Source organism: Triticum aestivum, chromosome 7D (genome assembly GCF_018294505.1).
Source record: "Triticum aestivum cultivar Chinese Spring chromosome 7D, IWGSC CS RefSeq v2.1, whole genome shotgun sequence".
Taxonomy (NCBI): domain Eukaryota; kingdom Viridiplantae; phylum Streptophyta; class Magnoliopsida; order Poales; family Poaceae; genus Triticum; species Triticum aestivum.
Window position 1 is genome coordinate 378,912,513 of NC_057814.1, and position 19,602 is coordinate 378,932,114.

Here is a 19,602-nt window from a genome sequence, read left to right on the forward strand (position 1 = left end):
AGCCGGATAATCATGGATGCACCAAATTATAACAGCACGCAGAAAGAAATCAGCTGGTGGGCTGCTATATAGGTCTCGAGTGAGAACACCCCTCCATAGCTGTTGAAGTTCCTCCACAAGAGGCTCCATGAACAAATCAAAATCCTTTCCAGGACTTTTTGGACCTGGGATGAGCAAGGCCATCATGTAGTTTGATTCTTTGGTGCAGACATTTGGAGGCATGTTGTAAGGGATAACAAGCACTGGCCACATGCTATATGTGGCGCTCTGGTGGCCAAATGGGTTAAATCCATCTGAAGCTAAGCCAAGTCTAATGTTTCTCGGGTCAGCAGCAAACTTTTCGTGCTTCTGATTGAAGCTTTTCCACTCACTACCATGTGATGGATGGCTCATTACATTCTGATCTCTGAAATCCTGGTTCCTAGAATGCCACAGTACATCCTCTCTTGTTTCAGCATCATGAAACAACCTCTGCAATCTTGGTGTAATTGGAAAATGTCTCAGAACATTATGAGGAATCCTCTTCACAGCATCGCCATCTTTCCATCTTGATGATTTGCATTTCGGGCATTCACTTAAGTTGGCATAATCCTTCCGGAACAGAACACAATTATTCTTACAAACATGGATCATATCATATCCAATTCCAACTGCACGAAGGAAATTCTTCATTTTACTGTAGGTGTGTGGCAGCTCAGACGCATCTGGGAAAGCTTTGCGGAAAGCAGCCAACATCGCATCGAATGATTTGTTGGTCATCCGCTCAGATGTCTTCACCTGAAGAAAGGTGACCATAGCTGAGAATACTGACAGCTTATTTCCTGGGGTGACAGCCACGTTGCATTGTTCCAACATGCGGGCCCACCGTTTTTCTTCTGCAGGTGAAAGTTCACGGAATGCACGAGCATTTCGTAGCATTGTTTCAATGTTGGTCAAACTCACTGGCTCCGCCACCACCTCCTCCTCCTCCTCTTCCACCTGAGCATCAGGCAGATCAAGATGGTGATCTGCTGCTTCCACGTAGTCAATAACATTGACGTTCACAGCTTCACCATGATGAACCCACCTAGTATATGTGACCGACATCCCATACAAGTGTAGATGATTTTGCACAGTTGACTGGGGTCTTGTAACTGAATTCATACAACTGCTACACGGGCAGAGCACATCTGATTTCGGACCACCGTACTCAGCTCTGATAAAGTTCATGAAGTTTTCAACCCCCTCGACATATGCAGCGGAGAATCTTCGAGCAGAAGTTATCCAAGTCCTGTCCATCTGTTAGACATACAAATTAGTTCTTCTACTAGATATTACAGGAAAAACATATATGCTTTTTTATGAAGTCCAGAAGAAAATACCTAGGTCGATGTCTAAAGCTATGGCAAGATATTTGGACGAGCAGATCTAAGTAACGAAATATATGTAAAGCTAATTCAGCAAACAGATTTGAGTGCTAAATTATGGCAGGCTGTTTCAGCAGTCAATGAGGCCGAGCACACAGCCATCGAACTATCGAAGGCCATCGCAGCAACAAAGATCGAGTATAAAACGGTGTAGAGCTATTTCACCTAACAGATTGGCTACTAGACCATGGCAATCTACGTCACAATAAATATATGGCAGGATATTTTAGCAACTAATCGGCCTTGGCATGCCATCTCAGCTAAGCAGATTGAGTGCAGAACAGGGCAAGGAAGCTTCTTAAGCAGAGCATATTGACTGTAAACTACTTCGGCAAACAGTGAGATTAACAGCGTCTATCAGCTAACATTCAGCGCTACACCGACATGCACGGGGCCTCAGTCTAGAATGCGCGTACCGTGGGAGAAGCTGACCGCCGTGCGTCTCCACACGAACGTCGCCAGCGGTGGCGGCGCTGACCGCCGTGCGCCTCCACAAGAACGTCGCCAGCGGTGGCGGCGCGGCTAGAGGACGGCAGTCTACGAGAGCGTACTGTGGGAGCGAGAGGATCGCCGTGCGTCCCCTCGACGAACCGCGGCGCCGACGTATCGGCGTGGCGGGGAGGGCGGCTTTGGCGGAGCGAATGGAGTGGAGGGGGACGGGGGGAGGGGGGTTTGGGGAATATTATTGGCTAGTTGGCCGAAGGGCGGTTGAATCTAGGATTTGGGGGGAATTTTTGGGTGGGGGGAGGATTTTCGCGCGGTGGGCGGGGGGAGTTTGGCGCATGGTCGGTTTCTCCAAGTGCAGTCCCACGTGTCAGTGAAGAGGCAAGCCGAAGCGCGTTCCGTTTGCGTGAGCCGTGTGCAGGACCGAACGTGTGTGGGGTGCAATGCGACCGCGACAGGGGTGCTGTGAGTGTACCGCCTTTTTTCCTTTTAAACTAGGTGCTTCGCCCCCTCAAAAAAAACTTGTTGCTTCGCGCGATCCATCGATACTACTACTAGTAATCCGGTAATCCCGACTAAAACGGCGCGGCCGGGTCTTTTCCCGCGCGATATGCTGGGAGGTTGGCTTAGTTGGGTTTTTTAGGACGAGTAATGCTACACCTACGTAGTCCCAGTTACGTAATTAACATAATGTGAAACGTGTGAGCTGTTGATTGTAGATTGGGGGAGGGAGGGGCCCACCACCATGAAAATCAGGGGAGGAGAGAGAGAGGCAATTTACGTTAACCCTTTCGTAGGTTCCCGTAGATGTAGAAAAATGTGAAATGCGTGAATGTGCATTTGCAGATAAGGCCTTCCCTCGTTCATCCTTTTCTCCCACAAGATCTTGATCTTCCGTGCAACGCACGGGCATCTTGCTAGTACTCCTACAATATACTATATTATTGTGAAAGTTCATATACACCGGCCGAGATTAATGCAAACACGGCAGATTTTCATTACATTTCGAACTTTTATAGGACAGAAAAATAAAAGAAACCCGACCCTAAACCTATTCTACGGCGGCGACCGACGTCCTCCATCTGCGATCTCCATGTACGGGGGCGGGGTTCAAGACCCGTGAAGTGAAGGTGCGGTCTCCGGCGAGGAAAAGTAGAACACGGGAGACGGACCGGCCAGTTGGCACACCATGCCCTGCCGCCTCCCATGCCCTACTCATCCTCGGAGGAGTCCCCGACCTCGGCGGTGCCGGACGTTGGACGGCGGCAAGTAGGACGCGTGGCTGACGGTGCTCCCGTCGTCGGCCGCCAGCGTGGCCACCGCTTGTGCGGCGACTTGAGCGAGGGCGGCGACCTCGAGCTCCATCCCCGAAGACAAGCTCTCCCGCAGAGCGTTCGCGCTTGCGGTCATGGCGGATGTGGTGCCAGGTAGGAGGACGATGCGCTATGGTGTGGAGGTTAGCTGGGCGTTGCCGCTTTAAGTAGCGCATTCCGGTGAGGCCAAGCGTCCTGGTGCGTCATTAAGTCGCCGGAGTTGGTTCCTCGGGCACCGAGCCTCTTAACGACGGCATACGGACGGACGGCATGAATGCGGGCAGCTGGCGCCGGCTGGGAACGCACCGCGCGACGGCGCGAGGGACGAGGGTTTTTGGTGTGCCAGGGTAGTCAGCTGCGGTCGTGGCAACGTTGGAGATGCCCTTTGCTCACATGCGATCGACGCATGTCATTGAAAAAGCAAGACGACCCGGCATGGTCTCAGGTCCTGAGGATGCAGTTGGCCGCGCTACACCACTCCGCGGACGCGTCCCGGCGCCCCGTGCATCCTCGACGAGCCGGGTGTTGGGGTGTGTTTGGATTGTGGCCAAAGTGCACCTTACCAAAATTTTGGTCATGACCCAAAGATTGGTCTTTGTTTGGATGGTTGCCATTTTTTTGAGGTTTTGGTCATGACCCAAAAATGGATGGTTGCCATTTTTTTGGCATGCCAATGAACTCTAGCCAACTCTAGTTCATTTTTCTTGCCGATGTCGGCCAAATCATGGGCAACCAAAACCTCAACCAAAATTTTGGCTACCCAATGCTTTGATGGGGCAACCTTGGGCACAAACCAAACATACTAGCTGTTGGTCGTGCCACAGCACTAACGCCACCCTCGGCACACTGAAACCGACCGTGTCTAGCGACGATGAGCGTGTCGCTCACCGCGGTCGCCGTGTCCAGAGGCGGTGCTGGAGCTGCGCCACGTTGTTGGCCCCCACGACCCACATGAACGGTTGCCGGTGGCGAGGAGGTCGTGGGCCAGCTCCTCCATTGGACTAGTTTGCGCTACGTCGTCCCGACAGGTGTGCCCCACATGTCGGTTTCCCTGTTTTCCCGGCCATATTCGAGCGTCAGTGCTCCGCGTTGCGCATTAGGCCTTTCACTATGTAGGCCAAGCGAGACAACTTATTGTTTATTTGAGCCGGTCAAGTATAATCATGTGGCGTTTGCTTATTTCTCATTCATCTCCAACCCTCTTCTCCATCGATCATGTCGCCCTCCGGTCGAGTCCATCCTCCCGCATGCCTCATTTGAACATTCCGCCGAGTATCATTCGCATGTGGGCCTAGGCCATGCTTGTATTTCCAATGTTTATTTGTAATTTGTCCGACATGCATACAAACAAACGGTTCGTTTGAAGTTTCACTTTGCCTCCACTACGTGTCGCTTCGCGTCTTAGTTTTGACATCCCATTCGGTTCATGCATGCCCCGACACATGTTGACGAGATCGATTGATGTTCAGAGATCAATTGCGTGTCGTGCAAGGAGATAAAGGTTTGGTCTGTTTCTATGATAGAAATGACCCGCGGGGGGGGGGGTCTGTGTGGATCAGAGGGAGTATATTGTACGTTCATAAGCGAAACGAACGTATTGTACCCACCCTAGTCCTCTTTCAATCGATCTCCGGACCCCGAGATGAAATCGAGAGAGAACGAGTGGGGGCATGTGTGATACCTAAGGCGGATTCAAAATTTTGAACCGGTGATCATAGCATCCGCAAATCATATATAAAGGGTATTCAATGTTCGTTTCGTTTTTGAACGTACAATATACTCCCTCCTATCCTTTCTAGTTTACATATAAGTTTTATGTGTAGTCAAAGTATCTCTACTTTGATAAAAAAAGTATCAACATTCAACAACGCCCAATCAATATTGTTAGATTCGTACGTACTCCTAGATTTGTACTCGAGATGGTTTCCAATTTGTTTTCAACCACGTGAATGTGCTTGTTCTCGCGCATGCTCTTCCTACTAGGATTTCGCCACGTATAGCCAGTCCAATAGTAACTTTTTTAAGCTCCCTGTCCAATAGTACTAGTGGAGTACTGACAACATCTGTACTAGAGTATGCAGTGCTCATAGTTGTACTCCCTCCTTCCATTTATATAGGGCCTATGTGGAGGAGAGAGATGTGAAAAAGTAAGGGGAGTGAGCTCTCATGCAAGAGCCTAGCTATATACGCATTCCTAGTTAAATACGTACAATAAATATGAAGAAAGAGATGGAGAGGAGATGGAAAAAAGTACTAATACAATAGCCAACCTTATAATTTTTTTGCGGGAAATAGCCAACCTTATAGCCCACACTACTGTATGAGTGCATATAATAGATGATGGCTATAGATGACATGGCAGTTCCTTATAGCCATCGACTGGCTATATTATTAACCATGCTCTAATGCGTTTTTCAAAACCGCATTTGACTATTGACAAGATTAATAGTACATGAGATGTATAATGTGAAAATTATATCATTGGAAGCTCCTTTCACATACGTATCCCTGCCTTACCCTCCCTTTCGGTCACTTACTGGCGGACCCCATGCTTGCTAGGCCCCGCATGTCAGTTACTCAATGGGTTCGGCCACGTCAGGGGATCCTCATCCGTAGTATACTCCCTCTGTTTTTATTTACTCCGCATAAAATGACGCGGGCGGGGGAGGGGGAGGGACGTCGGTTTGCTCTCAACTGCGGTCCCACAAGCGAGCGAAAACGCAAGACGAAGCGCGTTCCATTCGGTGAGCGACGTGGAGGGTCCAGCGTGCCGGGCTGCAACGCGAAGGCGACAAGAGCGATGTACAGTCAAAACCGATTGACCGGTCGTCACCGGAACCACTATTCACACCAGAACCTTCGCTGCTCGGCCTACGCCAGCCACTGCCCTAAAACCACACCTAATCTCCAGCCCCTTCCCCCACCTTTCGATCCCCTAGCCCGCATCAAGCGTCCCCTAGTTCGCCGGAAAGCCATGGTGCGCCGCAAGATCACGTACTACAAGATGCTGACGCCGGAGCGCCGCGCAGAAATCGCGGCGGCGGTCGGCGCCAGAGACCTCCGTTCCCAAGCTCGCTTTGCGGCGGGCCAATCCCCGAGTTCTCTGGAGCCAAGCTACGAGGAGGAGGAAGCCGATCCAATGTTCATGGCGGAGGTCGCGGCGCAGAAGGCCCCCGATGGGTATGAGACGATGGACGTCGACTTCGTGCCGGCGTCCGAGTCCCCCATGGTGCAGGCGGACCAGCGGTTCAACCTGGCGATACTAAAGGAGGACCGGGAGGCAGAGGCTCAACTCGACGCGGAGCGCGCGCATGCCGCTGCCATCGAGGCTCTCCTGCAGGCGGAACCGGATGTCGTGGATGTGAACCGGGCGGCGGAGGCTCAACTTGAGGCGGAGCGCGCGGATGCCGCTGCCATCGAGGCCCTCCTGCAGGCGGAACCGGACGTCCTGGACTTGAACCGGGCGGCAGAGGCTCAACTCGACGCGGAGCGCGCGGATGCCGCTCTCATCGAGGCCCTCCTGCAGGCGGAACCGGACGTCCTGGACTTGAACCGGGCGGCGGAGGCTCGACTCGACGCGGAGCGCGCGGATGCCGCTGCCATCGAGGCCCTCCTGCAGGCGGAACCGGACGTCCTCGACTTGAACCGGGCGGTGCTCTCGTCCGTGCAGAGCGCCCGCACGCTCCGCGTGAACGAGTAGCTGGAGGCCGAGGACAACCACGGTGCGGAGACACACGTCGGCAGCTACGGCTGGTTCGCGCCGGCAGCCAAAGACGACGAGGCCGTCTCGTTCCGCGAGCAGTGATAGTTTTTCTTTATGTTGTTGTTTTTATGGATCTTTTGCTGTGTAAAAACATATATTGTTATGCAAGTCGCCTGACTTGGGTCAGTCTACCATTTCAGGCGGTTGGATGAATATCCTACGTCTCCTAACCCTTCTTCCTCACCTCTTCTTCTTCCCCAACAGACCACCGCACGGGCCGTACGGATACTCCCCAACATGCGGTTGGATAAACATACTCTATGAACGAAAATTATGTGTCAGCGGTAGGATGGCTGAGTTTGGTTTGTTCACATGCGACAGCACGTGTCAGTGAGGGTGCGTTCCCTTGGTTGGGTTTGCGGCGTGCAGGAGCGACTGTGCATGTGAGGGTGCGGTGCGACCGCGGCGTGCAGGAGCGACCGTGTGAGGGTGCGGTGCGACCGCGACAGCCGTGCGCAAGTGTACCTCCTTTTCATTTTGAAAACTTTAGGCAAGCTTGGCAAAAATGTGTGGCGAAGTATGGCAATGCAAGGCCTAGACCCAAACAGGATAAGTACGTAGTACTACGTACTAGGAGTACTAGTGTTAAAAAAGAAAGGCGGGGTTTTCCTTCGCGGGATTAATCGATACAAATCCTCGTTTCACGTGTCAATTAATGCGTATTTTTTTCTCCAAAGCCCAAAGAGCTAACCATCTCACTCCTCATCGCTTGATTAATGCAGCGCCATGCAAACCAACCTTCTCACTTCCGCATGCATGCAGGGGATATTAATGTCCTTGGTTGCTAGTACGAGGCAAACCCCATCAATTTTGCCTCGATTAGTGTTAGTGGCCTTTTGCAAATTGTAATTTTGATATACTGGCCTTGTGTACAAAAAAATGGAGGTAGTAACTATATTTGACTTCCTTCCCCATTGCGGTGACGTCGACGATATCTCGAACGTTGTGGTTTGGCGAAGTGCGTTCGACGGAGAACACCATTGAGGGAGACCACGGTAAGTCGTTCGCAAGTGCCGCCTGCAAGCCGAGACAACCGCCTTATTTGCATCCAGGAAGTCCGTTGAACCAAAGGACGCGTAAATGTACTAGTACTACTCGTACACAATAGCGTCGTCCGTCCAGCTTAGTGCGGTGAGATGGTTTCTCGAAGAAGACGATGGAGAAGCGGAGTCAGCGAAGAGTGAAATGATGGTTGCTTCGTCCGTGCTTTGTGATTTGACGCCTCACTGCTTTGTGATTTGTGATAGAAGGGACAGGGGAGTAGACTCTGTCCTCTATACTGTACATGCGTCCAAGCACGGGAGAAAGAGGAGAGACGTTGCATTTTTCTATTCCTTCAATCAATCAATCAGGGAGCTTCGGTTCCATCCTTTTGGCTTTGGCAACACCGTCCACAATGGTTCCCACGATGCCAAAAGCTATTTTCACATTTGGCTACACATTGTGGATGCCCTTAACCGTACCACTTGGTTTTGCTCCTGTGTGCTATCTATACAAATCTCAATTATATTGATCTAAAAAATTATAGAATCAAGATTAGTAAAAAGGAGGTGATTTTGCCGCGCGGATGGCGGGGGAGGTTTCTTATTTTTAGAGGACGTTGTCCTGGCGGTTTGCTAACATGCGGTCCCACGTGTCAGTGCTTTACCAAGCCGATCCGCTTCCCACATGAGGCAGAACAACGGCAGAAGCAACACGTGGTTAACTTGAAGAAGATGAGGGAGAAGCGGATTCAGCAACGAGTGAAATGATGGTTGCTTCGTCCCTCCAACTTCTTTTTTTAGCATTATTACTTCGTCCCTCCAACTTAACTGCGGGAAAGGTGCAGCTTTGTGATTTGACGCCTCATTGCTCATTACTACGCCGGCGCCATGACTGGGTGCTTCACCCCGGCTGCTCTGCACTGTATTCCGGTATGGCACGTGGACCCGGTAGCTTGATGCCCCACATGTCGGCGAAAGGGACTAGAAGATTTATGAAAGCGAGCGCTCCACTCTTACGACGGAGGAGTACACGACACGACGGCCCAGTGAACTGTCACTTGTACTGTATATAGTACTATAGTTTTGCTGTTTCGCACGATCCATCGATACAAACCCGATTAAACAGGAAAGGGCGGGATTTTTCCCGCGTGGTATATGATACTGGCCATACATTTCAAAGGCAATTTTAATGTATGCAAACTGAATAATTAAGTAACAATATGATATCTAGTAAAACTAAAAACACATATGATTTATTGTGTTAGAGTGTAGTAGTAGTGCTGTATTGCATAGTTGTTAGATGTAACATGCGAGAACGTGTAGAGATGTAGTTTTGGAGGGCCTACAGAGAGATAAGTGTAATACGTTCACCGAACTTCAGAATAAGCTGATTACGGTCACTATATACGTTTTGCGGTGATTATACGGTCACTTGCTCACGGTTCAGCATCGGATTGCACTCTGTTGACTGGCCAAATAGTCTGCGTGGCACCATGTTGACTAGTTAAATTGACCACATTCCTTGTGGGTCCCACCTGTCATTTTGCATAGGGAAAAGGTCAGATAAACACAAATTTATGCAAGCGCGACAAGACTCCACCCCATGCGCGGGAATCACCTGGTTGTGTATGTGTCTGTCAGGGCCTGATGTGTGCGCATGCACGTGTAGGTTGAGCACTTGAGCGTGAGAGTGTGTGTTGGTCGTGTGGTGTACTGGTGTGTGCATGCATGCGTGCGTGTGTGTGCATGTGAGTGTTGCGTGCATGCGTGGCTGCGTGTGTACGTGTGAGTGTTGCGTGCGTGCGTGGGTGCATGTGTTCGTGTGAGTGTTGCGTGCATGCAGTTCGTGTGCATGCGTGCGTGTGTGTATAATCACCACACCAACTCCTGTGTGTTAAAATAGACGGCTCAGCATACCAATACAAGGCCACCTTGTCCGCTGTGCCCGCGGTCATGACATCGAACCACCGTCCAATATTTTTTGTCGTTTGTTTTTATTCTTACTAGCAAGATGCCCGTGCGTTGCACGTAACATCAAGATGCATTTGTATGACTAGTTTATCTTGTGGGAGGAAAGGATGAATGAGGGAAGGCCTTATTTGCAAATGTGGAGAGGTGTTTGGGTACATCTTAGGCAAAATTATCATAGTTTCTTTCCTATCCGTCAGATATAAATTGGACGGCCTATATTGCAGGATGGCAGGCACACCATCATCACCAACTCTGTTTTTTATAAGAGTGTATTTTATCCCTACTCTTATAAAAAGCATAGTTGGTGATGATCGTGTGCCTGCCATCCTGCAATATAGGCCGTCCGATCTATATCTGACGGGTAGGAAGGAAACTATGGCAATTTTGCAAAAAGATACCCACACCCCTCTCCACACTTGCAAATAAGGCCTTCCCTTGTTCATCCTTTTCTCCCACAAGATAAACTACTCATACAAATGCATCTTGATGTTCCGTGCAACGCATGGGCATCTTGCTAGTATTTTATAAGAGTGTAGATGTAGAGTAGATACAAGCCGACAGGTGGGCCCGATGGTAGTGAGATAATGTGATGCAACACTAGAGGTGCCACATGGAGCGTTTAACTGGTCAACTAGTCGTGTCTTGAGCAAATACAGAGTTGTACGGTGAGCCCGTGACTGTATAATAACCACATAACGTAAATGGTGACCGTAATGAGTGGATTCTGAAGTCCAATGTATGTATCGTGCTTTCGCTTCAAATACAATGATCGTCACTGTATATATCGCGAGAGAAAGATGAAACATGCCTGAATGTGCTGGGGGCTTACTTTTAGAGGACCTGGAGATAGTTTGTGTGCGTACGTGAAAGGGGCGTAGAGGGGGGGGTATGCGATGGAGAGAGAGATGCTCTTCATTTCTCTTTATTATGACTAACTTCATATATAGTATAAAAATATACAAATTCACAGTGCGGAATAAATATCATTGTGGGCACCATGCAATGCAAGCGTTCATACTCCTCCATATAACTTTGTAATGTTGTATATATGTAGAAATTCTAAAATATTTTTTTGGCCACACTTTATTCAAAAGGAATGTTGTATGCGAAATAACGTGAAGAGAGGGCTTTTTAGATCAATGGGGTACGTGATGTAACATGTGTGAATGTGTAGTTGATGCATTTGGCAGGGCCTAGAGAGATATGTGTGTGTATTACGTATTCGAGAGAGGCATGGATAGAAGGGCCGACGGGGGGCGTGGGAGAGATAGCACGAGAAATGAGAGTGGTCTAGAGAGAGAGACGAATATGACATCACGGAGAGAGATTCCCTTGAGTGTGTATATGCAAGGGGGAGTGGATAGAGGCACCAGGAGAATATATTTTTTGTGTGCGGTGTCTGTGTTGGTATGTGTGGGTGTGAGAAGATAACGAGACATGGGGGCAGAGGGTGTGTCACCGTGTGAGGTCCGGTGGGTCGAGGTGAGGCCCTTTGTTCGGTTCCGTCCTGCGCCACATTGGTCGGCCCGTGACCCATTTAGGGAGACCCATGGATGACTAGTCATACAAGACAAAGATAACATAATTGTGAAGGACTCTATGTCCACTGACAAAGCCGACTAGGATTTGTAACCCTAGGTTCTCGGACTATGGTAACCCCTTTATCTCTGATATTACTATTCATCCAACCTAACTTTAAGGGCCATCCTGCAGAATGCTCTGCTAGAATCATACTCGTCGATTAGGAAGAGAGGTGTGAGACAATGCGTGAGAGACATGCCTAAAGATAATGTGCGTACAGGAGACACGTAGGTAGGTCTATGTATATAGAAAGGGTCGATGGGGATTGTGCGTGTGTATGCTTGCGAGAGGAAGAGTGCTTGTGATAAAGGTTAGTGAAAACAGCCATAAATGGTTACGAGAGGGAGGGAGGGTTATATTGAGAGCATGTGTGCGAGAAAGACACCTCGGGAGAGAGTGTGTGAGCATGTGTGAGAGACCACCGATGGAGACTGAAACTACACGTACAAGACTGCTGTACACATTGATTAAAGATATAAATTGTATCCAAATATTACGATGGGATCATGATATTTGCAATTCACGTAAGGAATGGTCATTGATCCATCAGACATCTAGATTCTATCGAATTTGAGCATGTCTATGTTATTATTCAACACAATTGATCCACATAGTTAGTGTTTTGAACTCCAGACAATGCATCGCTTTAGCAATCGAATATAAACGTGAGTATAGTTCATGTTGTGTGTGTAAAGCACATTATACATACGAAAGTTACAAAATGAACATTATAAATAGCTACCTATGAACTAGCATACATTTGAATTCAACTTAAGGTGGTTTAAAAAAATCGGATTCAACATGAAGTCCATTCAATTATTTGAATTTGATATCATGGCATTTGTAAATCATACTTCAATTATGGGGGCACCAATCTTTGCTCTGATTTTGTACATAATAGAATATGTAGTCATGTACAAAATAGATTCTAATTTAGCTCCTCCATTCCAAAATAATCGTAGTTATAGGATTTTCAAGTGTCAAAATTTCAAAAAGAAGCGGATAATTTAATGAGGTTTTCAAACATACAAGGTCAAATTTAACGTTGTCTATTTAGGTCAATCCTCAAAGTTCAAGAGTACTCTAAACGTGAATGCTTGTTGAGGGAGTCCTGGATTAGGGGGTCCTCGGACAGCCGGACTATATCCCTTAGCCGGACTGTTGGACTATTAAGATACAAGATTGAAGACTCCGTCCCGTGTCCGGGTGGGACTCTCCTTGGCGTGGAAGGCAAGCTTGGCAATACGAATATGTAGATCTCCTCCCTTGTAACCGACTCTGTGTAACCCTAGCCCCCTCCGGTGTCTATATAAACCGGAGGGTTTAGTCCGTAGGACAACAACAATCATACCATAGGCTAGCTTCTAGGGTTTAGCCTCTATGATCTCGTGGTAGATCAACTCTTGTAATACTCATATCATCAAGATCAATCAAGCAGGAAGTAGGGTATTACCTCCATCGAGAGGGCCCGAACCTGGGTAAACATCGTGTCCCCCGCCTCCTGTTACCATCCGCCTTAGACGCACAGTTTGGGACCCCCTACCCGAGATTTGCCGGTTTTGACACCGACATTGGTGCTTTCATTGAGAGTTACACTATGCCGTCACCATAAGGATAGATGGCTCCTTCGATCATCGGCAATGATGCGATCCAGGGTGAGGTTTTTCTCCCCGGACAGATCTTCGTATTCGTCGGCTTCATACTGCGGGCCAACTCGCTTGGCCATCTGGAGCAGATCAAGAGCTACGCCCCTGGCCATCAGTTTAGGTTTGGAAACTTGAACTATACTACCGACATCCGCGGAGACTTGATCTTCGACGGATTCGAGCCCATGTCAGGTGCGCCGCACAATCACGACGAGCATGACTTAGCTCTGCCGCCGGACAATGTTCGGGAGATCACACCGGCAACTACTCCGGCCCTCGATCCGAAACAAATTGCGCCATCTGAGGACGGGTGGATGGACCCCGCCACGGAAGCCACACACTTAGTGGCGATAGAGCCGAATACTGACTTCACCTCCTACGAGACCCCGTGTTGCCGAACCGTTGGATTCGTCCCCGGCCACGGGCTCCGAGCCGCCTGCATCCGTGCCTATCGAATCCGATTGGGCACCGATCATGGAGTTTACCTCCGCGGATATCTTTCAGCACTCGCCCTTCGGCGACGTGCTAAACTCATTGAAGTCTCTCTCCCTGTCAGGAGACCCTTGGCCGAACTATGTCCGGCTAGAATGGGATGCGGACGACGAAGAAATTCGCTCCCCACCCACCACCCACTTAGTAGCCACTGTCGACGATTTAACCGACATGCTTGACTTCGGCTCCGGAGACATCGACGGTATGGACGACGATGCAGGAGACGAACAAGAACCACTCCCACAGGGCGCTGGACTACCACCTCTGAAAGGATCGATATAGTTGACTAGAGGGGGGTGAATAGGCAACTAACAATTTTTAGCTTTTCTCTACCAAATTAAACTTTGCATCAAAATAGGTTGTCTAGATATGCAACTAAGTGAGCAACCTATATGATGCAATGACAACAAGCATGCAAGCAAATAAGAGATATAACATGATTAAACTTGCGAAAGTAAAGGGACGAGATAACCAAGAGTGGAGCCGCTGAAGACGAGGATGTGTTACTGAAGTTCCTTCCTTTTGAAGGGAAGTACGTCTCCGTTGGAGCGGTGTGGAGGCACAATGCTCCCCAAGAAGCCACTAGGGCCACTGTATTCTCTTCACGCCCTCACACAATGCGAGATGCCGTGATTCCACTATTGGTGCCCTTGAAGGCGGCGATAGGACCTTTACAAAAGAGGTTGGGGCAATCTCCACAACTTAATTGGAGGCTCCCAACGACACCACAAAGCTTCACCACAATGGACTATGGCTCCGCGGTGACCTCAACCGTCTAGGGTGCTTAAACACCCAAGAGTAACAAGATCCGCTAGGGATAAGTGGGGGGAATCAAATTTCTCTTGGTGGAAGTGTAGATCGGGGCCTTCTCAACCAATCCCGAGCAAATCAACAAGTTTGGTTGGCTAGGGAGAGAGATCGGGCGAAAATGGAGCTTGGAGCAACAATGGAGCTTTTGGAGGAAGAGGTAGGTCAACTTTGGGGAAGAAGACCTCCTTATATAGTGCGGGGAACAATCCAACCGTTACCCCCCACACCAGCCCCGCAGAGAGCGGTACTACCGCAGGAGGCAGCGGTACTACCGCTGATCACAGCGGTACTACCGCTCCCCCGGGCGGTACTACCACTGGGCCCAGAGCGGTACTACCGCGGTGGTCAGGGCGGTACTACCGCATACGAGCGGTACTACGGCCCCCACTGCCGCGGCAAGTACCATAAAACCCGACACGAAAAAAGACCCCTCGAATCGAGGCGGTACTAGCACGAGACCGCAGCGGTACTACGGCTGGGGGCTACCAGCGGTACTACCGCTCTAGAGCGGTACTACCGCTCCGGCCCGCGGTACTACCGCTGGGACCAGAGAGGGCACACTGAGAAGGGGAACGAGCCCATCATAGAAGGGGAAAGTCTCGGAGGGGGGGGCACAGGAAGTGTACGTGATGATTCCACCCTAGCCTTTCCAAAGCGGACCCCCTCTTGATAGTACGGTGATCCCTATGAAACTAGTCCACCAAACTAATTCGAAAGGACTACACAATCTTCGCTTCAAGCTCCGAGGGGAGGGAATCGTCTCGTGCCAAAAGGATGAATCTCTAAAAACACTCAATGCACACGATTAGTCCGCAAAAGCATTGTCATCAATCACCAAAACATCTTAGGGATAAATATGCCCTAACAATCTCCCCCTTTTTGGTGGATTGAAGACAATACGGGATTTGCACAAAATGGGAAAAGACAAAGGACATAAGCAAAGCCCAAATCTCTAAAATATAGACGGGCTCCCCCTAGATGTGTGCCATCAAGATAAGGGATTTGGACTGCACGACACACATACTAGGATCAACACTCCCCCTGTATTTTAGAGACCAACAACCTAAGCGAGATTCAAGAGAGCAGGATATATAACATAATAAGCATGCAACTCATGAGATACCAAATGACTAGAGACATAGATAAAGATATGATAAGGATAAGGTAGCATTTGTCTCACACCATATGACTGGAACTAAGGTCTCACTGAACACAAAACCAAACAAAGCACAAGGTAGCAAACACAACGAAAGCACAAAAGACAAAGACACACTCGCAACACAACGAGGCAAATCCCTAAACTCTCTCCCCCTTTGGCATTGAGACACCAAAAGGGGCAAAGAGCTAACCTACGGCTCCAGGTGAGAGCATGCTGAGGATCTCGAACATCAGCACTCTGCGTGATCATCTGCACCGCCATCCTCGGCCGGAAACTGCTCGGCATCTGAATCGGTCCACGGACAGTGCTGCTGGATCCACTCCTCCTCCTCAGTGATCTGACCCTCAGAGCCGCTGGTGACTGTCGCACCCAACTGGCGCATAAGCTCCTTGTGACGCCCCCTTGCCTTCTTCTCAGCCACATGAGTCATGTACTGACCGTGAGACTCCATGCAGAACAACTTCTTCATCTTGTGTTTGAGCTTCTTTGCCCAAGAGGGCTCTGCCGCAGAAGGCTCTGTCCTAGAAGGCACATAATCCTCATCGTCATCATCGGCATCAGTCTCGCCCTCGGTCTCCATGGCAGCAGCAGAAGATGGAACTCCAGATCTAGGAATGCCCCAATTATCCTTCTTCCTCAGACGCTTGATCTCATGAGAAACCAACTCTCCAGTTTCCAGCTGCTCCTCATGATAGGTACGTCTCCAGGCCTTCTCAATGAGCAACATAATGAACGGACCATAAATCGGGCACTTGCGCTCAGAAATAGCAGCAAGAAGTTCAGACCACATGACATGAGAGATGTCCAGGGACTCGCCAGTGTTTGCTTCCTTCTCACGCTGGCAGAAGAGAAGCATGTCCACGAGATAAGAGTGTACCATGTCCAGATTCCCGATACGAGGGAAGAGAGTCTCGCGGAAGATACGGTAAAGGATGTCCAGATAGGCAGACAACTCATAGGTTTCCTTCCTGGTCTCAGGGTTGACCTTCCGAGTATAGTAGGGCCAGAGGGCTTGCTTGTGAGTGGAGGTGACATTGTGGTGAGGACGAAATCCGACTGGAGTCTCGAGCCCTTGATCTTCCACCTCAAGCAACCCCATGAAGGCCTTTCACTTGACAGCTAGCAACTTCCCATTAGTCATCCAAGTCAGAGTCATGTCTTCATCAGTTCCTAGGTGGACAGTGGCAAAGAACTGAGCCAGCAAATCTGCATCAAAGTCCTTGTTGAACTGCATGATCTTGAGAATGTTCAACTGAGAGCACATCTGAAGGGCATCACCAAAGTACTCAGGGTCCTTCTCCATAGCATCCGTGTTGATGGAATGAACATTGACAAAGAGGTTCTTCTTAGCCTTGATCACGTCAAAGTAGGTGGCATACTGAAACCGGTTCCAGAACGGGCGATTGACAAGGTTGGATTCTTGGTCTTCCTCATATGGGTTGCGGCGACGCCTGTCCCAGAATTCCTTGCTAGTCATCTCAGTCACCTTCTTGCCACTTGGCTTCGGCCTGTTGTCAGTCTTCTTCTTGAGAGAAGGATTAGCACTTGAGGAAGCACCCACTGGCGGCGGTGGAGCACTAGAAGAACCACCTGCAGCCTCAGATGAGCGGTACCGCTTTGACGTTGAACGCCCGGGGTTGACACGGCGGACTTGCTGCTCAGGATGTTCATCACCTGGAACCAAACACACGGACACACGAAACAACCAGAAGGAACGATCAAAACCAAATAAACACAACAAATATGGATCAACATGTGGTAGGAAACGATGGAATTGGGCATCCGGCGGTAGTACCGTGCCTGCACAGCGGCGGTACCGCACCAACGGTAGTACCGTGCCTCCACAGCGGCAGTACCGCGCCAGATGGGCGGTAGTACCGCCCGAGACGGGGCACGGAGGATACCTACTGCCGTGGTCAGATCCGGCACTACCGGGGATGCCAAATTCAAAAATAAACCTACCAAACATCAATCCAAAGAGTCTAGTTGCCTTCTCCAACCTACTCAAGCCTAGATTTGGCCAAAAATCTAGAGATGCAACCACTATTGCCCCGAAAACGCGAGATCTGAAAACTAGACAAGAAGAGAAGAGGAACGGGGGCAATACCGGCATCCATGGCAAGAGGACGAGGTGGGGATCGACTCCACCGAAGGAAATGGAGAGGAACGGTCCGGACGGAGGGCCGCCGGAGCCCTCCCGCGGCGAGATGGCGCTGGAGAGAGAGGAAGAGGAACGAGGGGACGAAGCAAATGGGTATGGGGGAGGAAACCACCCCTGCCCACGACTTAACCCCCTGGCCCCGCCCCTTAGTGATAGTACCGTGGTGATGGGCGGTAGTACCGCTCCAGCAGTAGTACCGCGCCTTCACAACGGTAGTACCGCCCAGCGCAACTCAAAACAAGACTCAACACCTATGGCACAAAAGAAAAGAAGGGAAACGACGGCAAGAAGAGAAAACCAACACAAAGCAACAAGAGCACTAGCAAGAGAACAAGAACCACACACCTCTACACGAGAGGGCGGTGGCCGAGGCCACCTATGTTTGAGTCAATTGGTATGGCACCGCGAAGAATTATCCTTGGGCCCATGACCAAAACTCGTCTTTGAAGCACAAGTACCATCAAAAATGGCTAATGTGAAAGAGTGAGATTAGTTTATGCATTATGGGGGGAGGAAGAGTTCATTGAGAGAACAACACTCCCCCTAAGTCCATGCCTACACCTAGACAAGAATGCATGATGAATGTGAGGGGTGTGCAAAGGTTCAAACCACATTGCTCGAATCAATGATATTTAGCTCATGCCTTAACTCGCGACATCTTGCTTCATCCAATGGCTTCGTGAAAATATCTGCAAGGTTATCATGAGTGTTGACATAGTTGAGCTCGATCTCCCCTCGCCTAATATGATCCCGGATGAAGTGATACCGAATCTCAATATGCTTCGTCTTGAAGTGTTGCACCGGGTTGAGAGAAATCTTGATGGCACTTTCATTGTCACACCAAAGAGGCACTTTGTCACAAATGACACCGTAATCCTTTAAAGTTTGCCTCATCCATAAGAGTTGTGCACAACAACTCCCGGCCGCCACATACTCCGCTTCGATGGACGAGAGAGACACACAACTTTGCTTTTTAGAAGACCAACTTACCAAAGAGCAACCAAGAAATTGGCACCCTCCGGAAGTGGACTTCCTATCCACTTTGTCTCCCGCCCAATCGGAGTCCGAATAACCTACAAGCTTGAAGTTTGCTTCTCTTGGGTACCATAAGCCAAAGTTTGGGGTATGAGCCAAATATCGAAAGATTCGCTTGACCGCCACAAAGTGGCTTTCCTTAGGTGCGGCTTGAAACCGTGCACAAATTCCCACACTCAACATGATATCTGGTCTAGATGCACAAAGGTAAAGCAAGGATCCAATCATGGAGCGATATACCTTTTGACCCACCGCTTTACCATTGGGATCAATGTCAAGTTGGCACTTGGTGGGCATTGGAGTGGAAGCCGGCTTGACATCACTTAGCTTGAATCTCTTTAGCATGTCTTGAGTGTATTTGGCTTGGTTGATGAAGGTTCCTTCTCTTCTTTGTTTGATTTCGAATCCGAGAAAGAACTTCAACTCTCCCATCATAGACATCTTGAACTTTGAGGTCATGAGAGCGGCAAATTCTTCATTGAAGGCTTTGTTAGGGGAACCAAAAATAATATCATCAACATATAGTTGGCACACAAACAACTCCCCTTTGACCTTCTTAGTAAAAAGAGTGGGGTCGATTTTCCCGATTTCGAATCCACGATCTTGTAACAACTCCGTAAGATGCTCATACCACGCACGTGGGGCTTCTTTAAGGCCATAGAGCGCCTTGTGGAGTTGATACACATGATCAGGAAAATAGGGATCTTCGAACCCGGGGGGTTGTTTGACATACACCAACTCATTTATGGGACCATTAAGAAAATCACTCTTCACATTCATTTGTTGCAATGTGAAATTATGATGAGAAGCATAAGCAATCAACAAACGAATAGATTCA